This window comes from Triturus cristatus, chromosome 4_1 (genome assembly GCF_964204655.1).
Source record: "Triturus cristatus chromosome 4_1, aTriCri1.1, whole genome shotgun sequence".
In the NCBI taxonomy this organism is placed as follows: Eukaryota; Metazoa; Chordata; class Amphibia; order Caudata; family Salamandridae; genus Triturus; species Triturus cristatus.
This window is the reverse complement of record NC_140585.1, coordinates 1,105,041,690-1,105,054,390: the sequence shown is the minus strand read 5'-3', so window position 1 is coordinate 1,105,054,390 and position 12,701 is coordinate 1,105,041,690. Positions and strand designations below refer to the sequence as shown.

The window sequence follows — 12,701 nt, the reverse complement described above, 5'->3', positions numbered from 1 at the left end:
TGTACCTACAAAAGGCGAACACACATTAGAAGAAAGATATATAAAGGGTTATGCTAGACTTTAGCTTATCCATTCACCTTATAGAAACTACATTTTGAAAAGCGCCATAGATTGTGTATTTGTTTGATGTACTCATGTTTTTGCATTTGTGTGTATTGTTTTGTGGCTCAAATAGTAGAAACTGCTTAGGGCGGGGTTATTAGCTTCCATTGGTGATTTAATGGGAGTAGAAAGAAGTAAAAAATGTAAGGACTGCTGGAATTGCGACTACTCCTGTCTTTTTTATTCAGCACATTCAAACCACAACAATTTGCGCTTTCTTTTACTATCAACATGAGACAAACTTTTCTTTCCTTACAAACTGTATTAACACCTGGAAGTGAAAACAAATAAATTGAACAATATTTATTTTTGATATATTGTGGCAAAATGCATTTTAAAATATACTGTAGGCCAGTAACATGGACCAAAATTAGACTCAAAGAACAATCTACTGGCAGAGTGCATAGCTATCTATAGCTACATCCCTGCCAGGCCCATAGATGTAAGTATCTCTTTGCAATCCAATTATGGTCATATTTTACTATCCAACTGTGGTATGGTGCTCGTTTTCCTTGACTGCACAAGAGCCCATGACATCTTTTCAAAATAATTGCTACAGTGTGCTGCAACATTTTTTGGGGGGAAATTTAGTCATGAAAATACTTTTTAAACAAGTTTTTGTTAGTAGCCTTGGTAAAACCTGCTAGGGTTTAAATGTCACTATTTAGGGATGGTTTTGGAGCTCTCTCCTAATACATATTTGGTAAATGGTCCATTTTTAATGCACATTTGTCACAATTTGTTAGGTTTTAAATGTTTTGGCGTATTGGTATTTATATAGCTTGAACTGCGCTTGGTAGAAATGGATCACTGCAAATTATTGGGAGTTGCTAAGAATCGACACAATATTATGTATATCAATTTGAGATTTTACTCACTGGAACTGTACAATGACTTGATTTTTCCTATATTTATAAAATAATTACATTTCATGTATATTTGCAGTTTTAGGCCAAGTGTCACATGATTTTGAGTTAACAGCTAGGGCTGGGTGGGATTAGAACCTTAGTCTCCAGGTGCCATAGTCAGGAGCTGGGTCAAGGAGCTATGCTGTGGAATGTAGGGGACAAACATAATCAAATAATGATATAACTTTCAAGGTACAAGTTTTCATAATGCACAAGTTAGCATAATGTAACTCTGTAGTACCCCTTATAGCACTTAGCTAGTTGACATAATTCCCCTTTAGCACATATTGTGGGTTTTCTTAATTAATCGTTTGCAGACTTAGCAGTTTTCTTAAACGTCCTTCTAGCAGCATGCAATTATTCCCAAGTCAACCTACATGCAATCATCCTTTATGCCAACAGATTGCACACTTCCGAATTCCACAACTCTCAAGTATCAAATTCTCAAGTTTCAAAATGTGTTCGCTAGTATAGTTTGTTGTTTTCCACCGGGGTTTTATGGATACGTTCCAGAATTGAATGGGTTACAGCTGGCAAAATGCATGCTGTGGCCTCGCTCTAGCTTGCTTGGCCTAGGATCAGGGCAGTACTGCCCGTTTATTTCATGTGCAACTGGCTTCAGGCTAGCCTGGTTGATGAAGGGTGGTACCCTTAAACCGGTCCTAGGATGCTTTCTTCCGGTCTAGGGAGGGCCTGGGCTGGCAGTTCGGGTTGGACTGTTACCATGAGGAGCAGGCCAAGACTGATTTGCATATGGCTGGGTCCAAACTGGGGTGGCATGGGGAGAAAAAAAACAAAGGATTAAACACAGATCTCTTGACTGGGGGTGAGTGTTTGAAAAGTTTAAGCACTCTGTCCATCATTGTGTTTTATTTCGTAGAGCATTTCCCTGGTGGGCAGGAGGCAGTGAATGCTGAATTTGGAAGGCAAGGGAATGCAGGAAGTGCCTATCATGCTTTCTCCAGCTCCTCCACATAATAACAGCAGGCATAAGAGAGGAAAGAGTTAGAGGAGATAGGAGGAAGGAAGCAGTGCTGATTTGAATATTTTTGCCGGGGCAACCCTGGGGTCTCAGTCCGGCCCTGCTCACAGGATGGGATAATGGAACTTACACTACATGTTATATCATAGGTGATAATTAAGAGAAATGGGAGAACTAGTAATACTCCACAATGGTTGTATTTAATTGGCCTGTATCAATAGTACTTTTGTAGTCATATCATTCCATATTACTGATCTTCCATATAAAGAAATATATAAGGGAGTCACACAGTCTTAATGTGTCCCACCAGAAGGATCTTGCTGCCAGTGCAAACTTCAGCACGAACGTAGTGGTTCCCTTTGAGACATTCAAATCCACTACCAAAGAGGTTGCAGCTACGGTCTGGGGATAATTAAACATGTATGTTTCTGGCTTTACATGCCCCATGGGAGCAGTTGCAACAGACTCCCCAGAGGCAAAATATGCTGCTCTTGATAACAATAAAATATTTTGCAATGTAGCACTAGAGAAACTAAAGAACAAGTTACTTGCCTTCGTTAACAATATATCTGTAAGATACATAGATTAGTTATAGATTCCTTACCTTAGAATTACCCCCAGGCATCAGACTGGATCCGGAGAAAGTTTCGTCAGCAGTACCCGTGCATGTTGAAAGTTGACGTTGGTTGGCTCTGCGTTCGTCGTTGGCATCGTGGTCGGCGGGATAACGGTGAGGTAGCTACTTAGATGCCACCCTCACGCGCTGACGTCAGTTCTTTTACACGACATCCCACGCCAGAAGTGCAGAGCCATGCAAGACACTGACCACTGGTGCACAAAACTAGGGCCCTGAAAGGGAATCCCTGACCCTAGAAGTCAGTTTGCAGAACGGGGAGGATGGGTGGGGCGGTAAGTAATCTATAACTAATCTATGTCTCTTACAGATATATCGTTACCGAAAGTAAGTAACTTCTTCATCTGAAAGTGACAATTAGTTATAGATTCCTTACCTTAGAATAGATACCCCAGCAATACCAACCCTGGAGGTGGGTCTGTGGGCTAAGTTCACACCAGAAAATCCTGGAGAACAGAACGGCCTAAGAAGCCGTCTCTCCAGACTTGACTGTCCAGGCAATAGTGTTTCGTGAACGTGTGCAGAGATGCCCACGTAGCTGCCTGGCAGATGTCATTGAGGGGGACTCCCCGTCCTAACGCAGTGGTATCTGCCGTCGCCCTGGTGGAATGGGCGTGCAGTCCCACTGGAGGCTCCTTCTTTGCCAAAGAATAGCAAACTTTAATGCACAAAACGACCCACCTAGAGATGGTCCGTTTGTGCAGGGCCCGACCTGTTTTGTCGCCCACGTAGCCAACAAAGAGCTGGTCATCCACCCGGAATTGTTTGGTGAGATCCAAATAAAATGAAAGCGCACGTTTTGGATCCAGATGGTGGAACCTCTCCTCCTCCTTTGAAGGATGCTGAGGCGGAAAGAAGGTGGGCAAAGTGATGGATTGACCAATGTGGAAAGAAGTAACCACCTTGGGAAGAAAGGAAGGACAGGTTCTGAGGACGACCATGTCCAGATGAACAGCCAGAAAAGGAGGTTTTGAAGAAAGTACTTGCAGCTCACTCACCCTGCGAGCAGAGGTGATGGCAACCAGAAAAGAGTAAGAAGTCTGAGAGGACAGTTATGAAGAAGCTCAAAGAGAGCGCACATAAGGTTGGTAAGAACCAAGTTTAAGTCCCACTGAGGCATTACGAAGGGAACAGGAGAAAAGACATGAGTAATACACTTAAGGAAGCGAGTTACAACAGAGAACTTGAAAAGAGAAGGCTGAGCAGGAAGGCTAAGAAAGGCTGAAATGGCCGAGAGATAGCCTTTAAGTATGCCCACAGCAGAGCCCTGCTGGGCCAAAGAAAGGAGGAAAAAGAAAACCTCAGAAAGAGGGGCAGAAAGGGGATACACAGCCTTTGCTGTGCACCATGCCACAAATTTGTTCCATCTGCAGGCGTATACCGTCTTAGTGGAGGGACGCCTGGCTGCCAAAATAACATCACAGACTTCGGGAGGAAGGTCGAAGGCTGTCAAATGTTGCAGCTCAATCTCCACGCAAGGAGGTGGAGGCTGGGCAGGTTCGGGTGGAGGACTGTCGCCTGCTGCTGCGACACAAGATCCTCCTGAAGAGGCAGTCTGATCGGATTATTGATGGCCATGTGTAGCAGCTCGGGATACCAGACTCTTTGTGCCCTTTGTGCCCAGTCCGGAGCCACAAGAATGACTTGGGTCCGGTCGCGCTTGATCTTCTTCAGCACTCTCTGCAGAAGTGGTATAGGCGGAAGGGCGTATAGAAGGCCGCAACTTCACTCGTGACGAAAAGCGTCGCCGAGCGAGTGCTGCCTTGGAAATTCCAACGCGCAGAATTGCTGACATTCTCTTCGGTGGAGAATAGATCTAACCAAGGCTCTCCTCACTGCTGAAAGAGACCTTGCGCCATTTGTAAACCATCATGCACCTGCGGCTGAGTTCTTCTGCCCTCGCGTTCAGTGTACCTGTCAGGTGTTGAACCACCAGAGATATGCCCTGATATTCCAGCCATGTCCAGAGACGGAGAGCCTCTTAACATAGGGTCCACAACCCCAGCAGTACCACATGGCGGAGGTGTTGTCCATGAATACCAGGACTACTCTTCCCCGAACAGAGGTAAGGAATACTTTCAGTGCAAGACGGATCGCCCGAAGCTCCAGAAGGTTGATGTGGCGCCCAGACTCTGCCGGAGACCAGAGGCTTCTGATCTCCACCTCTCCCATATGGCCGCCCCATCGCAGCAGTGATGCATCTGTCACCACTGTGAACCCTGGTTGGGGAAGGGAGAGGGATCTGCCGTTGACCCAATCCTGGTTCGTTAGCCAACACTGCAATTGACGTGCAGTGCCCTCCGAGGTCTGAACTCAATTGGACAGATTCCCCTGATGCTGTGCCCACTGGAACTTCAGGTCCCACTGCAGAGCCCGCATATGCCACTTGGCATGATCTACTAGCAAGATGCAGCAGCCTCAGGGTCATTCTGACCGAAACCCGGGATAGAGGCTGAAAGATCGGAATCATAGCCCGAATATCCCAGACTCGCTGCTCGGGAGGATAAGCCCGAAACTGAGTTGTGTCCAGAACCGCTCTGATGAAAAGGAGCTTCTGTGAGGGAGTCAGGTGTGACTTTGGCACGTTGATAGTGAACCCCAGTGAATGCATGAGGTCCGCCGTAGTCTGGAGGTGGGAGAAACGACTGCCTGGGGCGAACCTGCCTTCAACAGCCAGTCGTCGAGACAGGGGAAGACTGAAACCCCTGATCCGCGCAGATGAGCTGCGACCACCCCCAACACTTTCGTGAACACCCGAGGGGCACTGGTAAGGCCAAAGAGGAGCACAGTAAACTGAACGCGCTCGTGGCCTACCATGAACCGCAGGTAACTCCGGTGGGCTGGCAAACGGGAAAGTGAAAGTATGCGTCCTGCAAGTCCAACACTACTATCCCGTCTCCAGGGTCGAAGGCAGACAGGACCTGAGCTAGCGTCAACATTTTGAACTTTTCCTTCCGGAGGACGCGGTTGACGTTCCTGAGATCCAAGATAGGACGCAGGCCTTTGTCCTTCTTGGGCACCAGAAAGGAGTAGGATAGCAACCACAACCTACTTCTGGGGCAGGAACTCGCTTGATGGCTCCCTTGGCCAAGAGTGCTGAAACTTCCTGTTGGAGAAGAGCCAGATGATCCTCCGACATGCGATGGTGCTGATGGCATGGGTGGAGGGGTAGTCTTGAAGGGGAGGAAGTAGCCCCTTCTGACTATCTGCAAAACCCACCTGTCTGACGTGATGGTGCGCCAGTGGGGGAGGTGATGGCGGATCCTGCCACCCACTGGCGATTGGTGACCCCGAAAGGTCGGACTAGGAGGGTTTGGAGGCTGCTGCCAAGCGGGCTGTGGTGGACTGGCCCGCACGCTGGCCCCCAGAACCACGGCGGTGGTTCCCACGTCCCTGGCCGCACAGGGGCTGAACAGCTTGCGCCAGCCTGTGACTCTGGGAGGAACATAATGGGGCACTCCTTCTGTAGCCATGAAAGGGACGAGAAGCAGACTGCGCAGGGCAGGTGGTGACGAGGCCCGAAGGACTTGACCATAGCCCGAGAGTCCTTGAAGCGCTCCAGCGCGATGTCTTCCTTGTCGCCAAACACGCGAAGGCCATCAAACGGCATGTCCATAAGGGTAGCTTAGACATTCCCAGAGAAAACAGTCGAACTCAGCCAGGCGTTGCGTCGAAGGGCTACCGATGTTGAAATCGTCCTGCCTAGTGAGTCGGCGGTGTCCAGTCCACAGCAAATGGTAAACTTAGCTGCATCTCTCCCCTCGGCAACTGCACGGGAGAGTACATCCCAGGCCTCCTCTGGGCACTGGGGCAGTATCTGCGCCACCATATCCCACACAGAGTGGGTGTAACGGCCCAACAGACATGCAGTGTTTACCGAGCGCAGTCCCAAGCTGGAGGAAGAAAAAATCTTCTTCCCAAGGTGGTCAAGCCTTTTGGATTCCCTATCAGGTGGTGCGTTAGGGAATGCGCCTTTGGACATGGAGGCTTGGACCACCAAGCTCCCAGGGGAAGGGTGTTGGGAGAGGAAAAAGGGGTCGCCTGGAGCCGGGCGTGGAGTCAGGTGGTCATTCTACCCACAGGAGCTCCTGTGTTGGGCATGGACCAGGTGGCCAAAAGGGATGTCAGTGAGGGCTTCATTGAACTGCAGCAGGGGCTCCAAAGAGTTCGCTGCCGGTTGAAGCACCTGTCAGGAGGTTAGTCCTGACCGCCACCGTAGGTAGCTGGAGGTTAAGAGCCTTGGCCGCCCTACGCAACACCACTGCGTAAGAAGCTCCCTCCTCCGTAGCCACGGTAGGAGGAGACAACATGCCAAGGTATGGGGAAGTATCCAGTCCACTGGCATCCCCCAGCTCCTCTCGCCAGTCCGGATCACATTCCAACTGGTCAGTTAATGGGTCTCCAGACCCCTTCCAGTCCTTCTCACCCTCCTCTGGTTGTCTATCTGGCCTAAAAGAACCAGGGTGGAAGAAGGGCACAAAAGTACCCGCCGGTGCCGGAACCGGCGTTGGTTGACGTTGGTCTGGCTCCGTGTCCACGTTGGGGTGGAGGCCGGGGTCGGCGACAGCTGGGGCCAAGACAGCATCGGCTGCTGATGTGGTGCCAGTGGAATTGGCACCTGGGGAGGTGTGGTCAGGTCGACCGGCGCCGATCCGGATCCAGGCCGGTATCCAAGGGGGCCTTGCGGTGCCGGGTCCAAAGCCGCTAGCGTCCAAGGCCCATGGCCCCCAGCTGAGTCCGCGTGGCCCGAAGGCACGGCGGCGGAGTCGGGCAGCCCAAAGATGGCATGCATCGTTTCGTAGAAACACCGAAGCTGGGCAGAGGTCGCACCGGGTCCCCGAAAGTGAGGGAAACCCGGAGTTGACAGAACAGGCTCTACACGTGGAGCTGCGGAAGGGGCACCACCCGCATTCCTCATCGCATTGGCTGACGGACGGGGAGAAGCCGAAAACCGACGATGCTTCTCCGACTTCTTGTGCTTCAGCTTTCCTGAGGAGTGCGAAAACTTGGAAGAGGACTGGTGGTGGTGGTTCTGCGACTGGGCCCTAGACCTCCCACACGACCAGGACTTCGAGGGGCAGCCGGGCCTCGAGAAGCTTTTGGGACCTCTCCCGCAAAGACTTTGGATTCAAGGTCTGGCAAGTGGAACACGACTTGGAGTCGTGGTCTGATTCCAAACAGAACAGGCACACGCAAGCCTTGAAACCGGGTATCGCTTGCGTGCACTAGGAGTCAAAGACTCAAAAACGTCAAAAAGTCATTCAAAAAGTGACTGGAGGTACCGCTCTCTCCAGATCTGCGCTGGGTGGTGTGGAAATAGAAAGAACTGATGTCAGCGCGTGAGGGCGGCGTCTAAGTAGCTACCTCAACGTCATCCCAGCGACCACGACACCAACGACCAATGCGGATCCGACCGACGCCACCTTTCGACGCGCAGGGGTACTGCTGACTAAAATTTCTCCCGATCCACTCTGACGCCTGGGGGTAATTCTAAGGTAAGGAATCTATAACTGATTGTCTCTTTCAGACACCTACATTTAGAACCACTGGTTAACCACATTTTAGGGAGCCATACTACACATCTGAGACCACTGGGCATGTAAAACCAGTGAAATAAGTGAAACAATATTCAGTGAACAAAACACGAGGCACAGAAGAGAGCGAGTGAAGTTAGGCAGCATTAACATCTTATATGAAATCAAGGGATAAAGGGGTCTTGATTGGTATAATCTGCTAGAGAATAAAATGATCACTAGAATGTGGATTGGCAGGGGAATCAGGAAGAGGAGTCAGCAGTTAAAGACACTCAGGGCAGCTTCATTGAATAAAGCACAAATACATCTAAATCAAAATATGATTGAATCATAGAAGGGTTTTGGGATTTTGAATAATGCCCCTCAGTGAACTGATGCCAGCAGTTCAGAACGAATCACCGAGGGTCTAGTTCAAAACCTTAGCCTGTTACTTCAGAATTGCAGCCAGAGAAGCAAAAGGAGTACAGGATGAAACTCCCTGTTCTGTAACAGCAAGTCTGCTTTTACATGCACAGCCCAACCATATGTAAATATTTACACCCTCTTTCTCCTTGCGACAGAAGTATAATTGGCCATCGCCCTATCAAGCCTTTGAGATAAGAGTTTTTGAATAGATTGTTTTAATCCAGGATTCACAAACGAGTCACTCGTGAGCTACTGGTAGCATTCCAGTTACCTGTAAGTAGCTCTCCTGTGTGCCTGCCAGCTTACTACATTAGAAGCTATTGCTCAGTTGACTTAATATATGTATCCAAAAAAACGAAAAGATGAAAATGTGTGTATTTTCAGAACTCATACGCTGATGTATTGAGACAAGTGATAGACTTTGTAATATATATTTAAATACGATATTTAAGTGATAAATCATGCAGCATCAGGGAGGCTCATGACTCATTATTACCTTCTTACTTGAGATAATACAGCTATGACTTTTTTATTACCCATGTAGCATTTTTTATTACCCATGTAGCATTCCAATTTGATAACTTTTTTGACATTACTAGTAGCAGCCCTATCTGTGGAATCACTGCTGGTAATCTTGCATGGGGTGGACACTAATGTCATCTTATCTGATATGCACACTAGTACAATAGAAATAACAGTAGCTCAGGATGATATTCTTCGAGCATAAGTAGCTCTTATTACAGAAAAGGCTGGAGACCTCTGACCATTTTAATGTATTTTACCTCAATCAAAACAAATCGGAAGGTAGTCTCACGCTGCCTTTTGCACTCTTTTTTTCACAGCTTAAGCAGAGAAATTTCACTGAGTTGCACCAAAACACATTTACACTTACCACAGAATGAAAAGAAATTCCACCCAGCCCTAGTCAAGCCACTTTTATCTCAAGGTGGCTGTAGAAGTCTGAATTAGTATATGATACACACTTGTTCGAGTGGTGCACCTTGCACTAATCCAGACAACCCCTATGGTGATTTTAGTTTTATTTGATAACCATTGAAAGCTCTCAAATTGGTAGCTGTGGAGAGGAGCCTTCAGGCTTATCTTGAAAGAGAGTAAAGCAGCTTGTTTTACCACATTTAATCAATAGTGTAAATTAGATGAAAAGAACCACACATTGTTTTATATAAAAGAAGTCTATTTATTACACAAAACAATCACTAACATATCGGTATATCTACTACCCAGAAATATCAACAATACACACAAGAATTTCACTCCGGAGGTACACCAATTTCTTTTGTACCTGTTGCCAGTTGAATGGAGACCTAAGGCTGTGTCAATTTCCCCTAATCAGGAGGTGACATTCCAGCCCAGTGCTAAGGACCTGGCTGCCCTTTCCCCTACCAAAAATCACAGGTGATTAAATTGTCACTCCCTCCCAAAAAATCTGATTCATTTATTCCATTTTGTTTATGATGTTGACCCTGATATGATCTTCTTAACTGAAACGTGGCTCCATGATGGTTCCTCCCCTGACATAAATTCTGCTCTTCCTGCTAACTTCACCCTTATGGAGATTAACAGACCACACAGAATCGGTAGAGGCATTGCCATCATTTTCAAAAAGGACTACAATGCAATATTAAAGACCTTCAAATCCCTAATTGCAAGGCTCTACTTTTTTCCCTTCTTGCCTCGCCTTAATTTACCCTTTCAGGACTCCTTATTTACTGTCCCCCAGGGCCTCCTAGTAATTGGTGTTCAGTATTACCAGACTATCTGGCTCCACGTATCTTACAGGCAGCAAATGTTACTTTGCTTGGAGACATCAATTTGCATCTTGAGGACCCCAAAAATAAGCTAGCCTTAACCCTTATGGATGACTTTGAATCACTTAATCTTTCCCTTCTTAACTCTGCTGCCACCCACACTGCGGGCCATCTCTTGGACCCCATCTTTTCTAATCTTTCCTACCTCTCTGTGGACCCTCAGCTCCAACTCTGTTGGAGAGATCATTATGCAGTAACTTTTAATATCACAGTCCCTTTCTCTCCCTTTACTCAGTCTGCACGGCAAATTACTAACAGTCATTGGGCTAAACAGGACATGATTTAACTAAACAAGCTACTTACACACCATCCCTACCCTCGTTTCCACATCTGACACTGATCAAATCGCTGTACATCACTGGCTTGAAGTGGCTATGAATTCAATTCTGCTTCGAACATCTAAAACACAAGGAAGAATGCATCCTCCTGCCCCCTTGGTTAATGAAACCCTCCGCTCAGAAAAAAAGGCTGTAAATCCCTTGAAAGGGGTTGGAGGAAGCACTATGCACCCGAGGCCGAGGCAGAATATGTAACTGCCTTGAAAAAATATCATGCCTCTTGCAAATATATCTGGGCAGGCTACTATATGGAGTTGATCACCAACGCCCAACACTGCCTTAAGACTCTGTTTAAAGTAGTGAATTATCTTTCTGCAGCTAGCACGTTCACACCGCCCCCTCCCAACAGTGTAACAAGGTTGCCTCCTTTTGTCTAACCAAAGTAGAGCTAATTCAATGGCAATTAGAAGCAGATGCTCCCCTGTTAGGGAGTCCGTCAATCACTGACACCCAATCGCTTGGGCAATTGGACTTTCATCCCTTTGACTGTCAGCCCAAAGTTAAGTCCGACAAGTCCTTGGAAATCAGGGCCTGGCCCCTCTTGGACTTAGCATAACTGCAAACTTTACTGGCCACCATCAAGTCTGGCTCTCCGCTTGATCCCCACCCACCATCAAAACTTAGAGTGATTGATGAAGCCACCCTCACAGTAATTTTGGATCTCCTTAACTCTTCCTTGAGCACGGGTGACGTACCCCAGAACTGGAAGCATGTCTTGGTACTCCCTCTGCTCAAGAAGGATAACATTGACCCTAATTGTTGGTCAAACTTTAGGCCAATTTCCCTCCTCTCTGCTTTTTCCAAAATTCTGGAAAAGCATGTTAATACTCAACTCTCTTCCTTTGCCACTACTGGTAATCTGCTTCATCCGTCCCAGTCTGGGTTTAGGGCAGGTCACAGTACCGGTTCTTTGCGTGGCGTACCTGCCTGTGAAGTTCTCGGGACCCGGCTGAATGCCATAACTGCTATTAAGGATTTGGAACTCGTACTTGGGAGTTATAAGTTGGGATTCCACCAATAACCCTTCAGTTTTTTTAACTTGACAGGACTGCTGCCAATTATCAATCTTGCATACTGCAAGTTCACCAATCGTAGTGAAAGTTTGAGATTGATTTATACATTTTGGATCCTAATACACGTTCTGTGAACGATACACAGTTAAAGTGAATCAAGTAGCGATTGAGGTACAAAATGACTTGATCAAGATTTGGACTATTCCTTGAATTGCCCTGAGGGAGCCCTATATTGGGCGAAACGCGTTGGCTGTATTGCTGCTGCTGTATTTGATCATCTTGCGACATTAAAGAACATTTTATGTATCAATGAAGAATTTGGACTGAAATGTCTATTGCACAGTCTTTGTAATTTTGAACGTTGCCTCTCTGTGTGTTCTTTTTATGTACACAGTACCGAATCTGACCTAACAGGAGTCACAGAACTTCTTAGGCAAGAACTCGATTATGGTGGGACCACTGCCCTTGTCCTTCTGGATCTAAGTGCAGCTTTTGACACAGTTTCACACTCCATCCTCCTGGACAGATTGGAGGCATTAGGCATTGTTGACATTGCCTTGAGGTGGCTATCTTCCTTTCTGAAAGATCGAACGTTTCAGGTCTCATCAGCATACAATACATCCATGACCCGAACAGTGACGTTGGGGGTTCTGCAGGAATCTATTTTGAGTCCTCTGCTTTTCAACATTTACCTTCGCCCCTTGATTGAAGAGTCTGGTCTCATCGTATTCTCTTACGCGGATGATTCTCAGATTATTTTCTCACTTTCTGATGCTCATAATCAACATCCTTTCCCACTCAGGCAAGGCCTGTCGAATGTCGCCCTTTGGATGAACAGAAATGCCCTAAAGCTCAATGGCAATAAAACCGAAGTCCTGATTTTGGGAAATAATCCCAAACTTTGGGGAGTTAACCACTGGCCCATCACACTGGAGCCCTTACCCATGCCAGTTAAT

At 47.2% G+C, this 12,701-nt stretch overlaps 1 protein-coding gene across 1 annotated transcript in view; it reads right to left on the bottom strand.

The window, feature by feature from the left end:
• The window catches only part of LRRK2 (leucine rich repeat kinase 2), a 1,602,077-nt gene that overhangs the window by 728,040 nt on the left and 861,336 nt on the right, over positions 1-12,701 (bottom strand). The window lies entirely within an intron of this gene.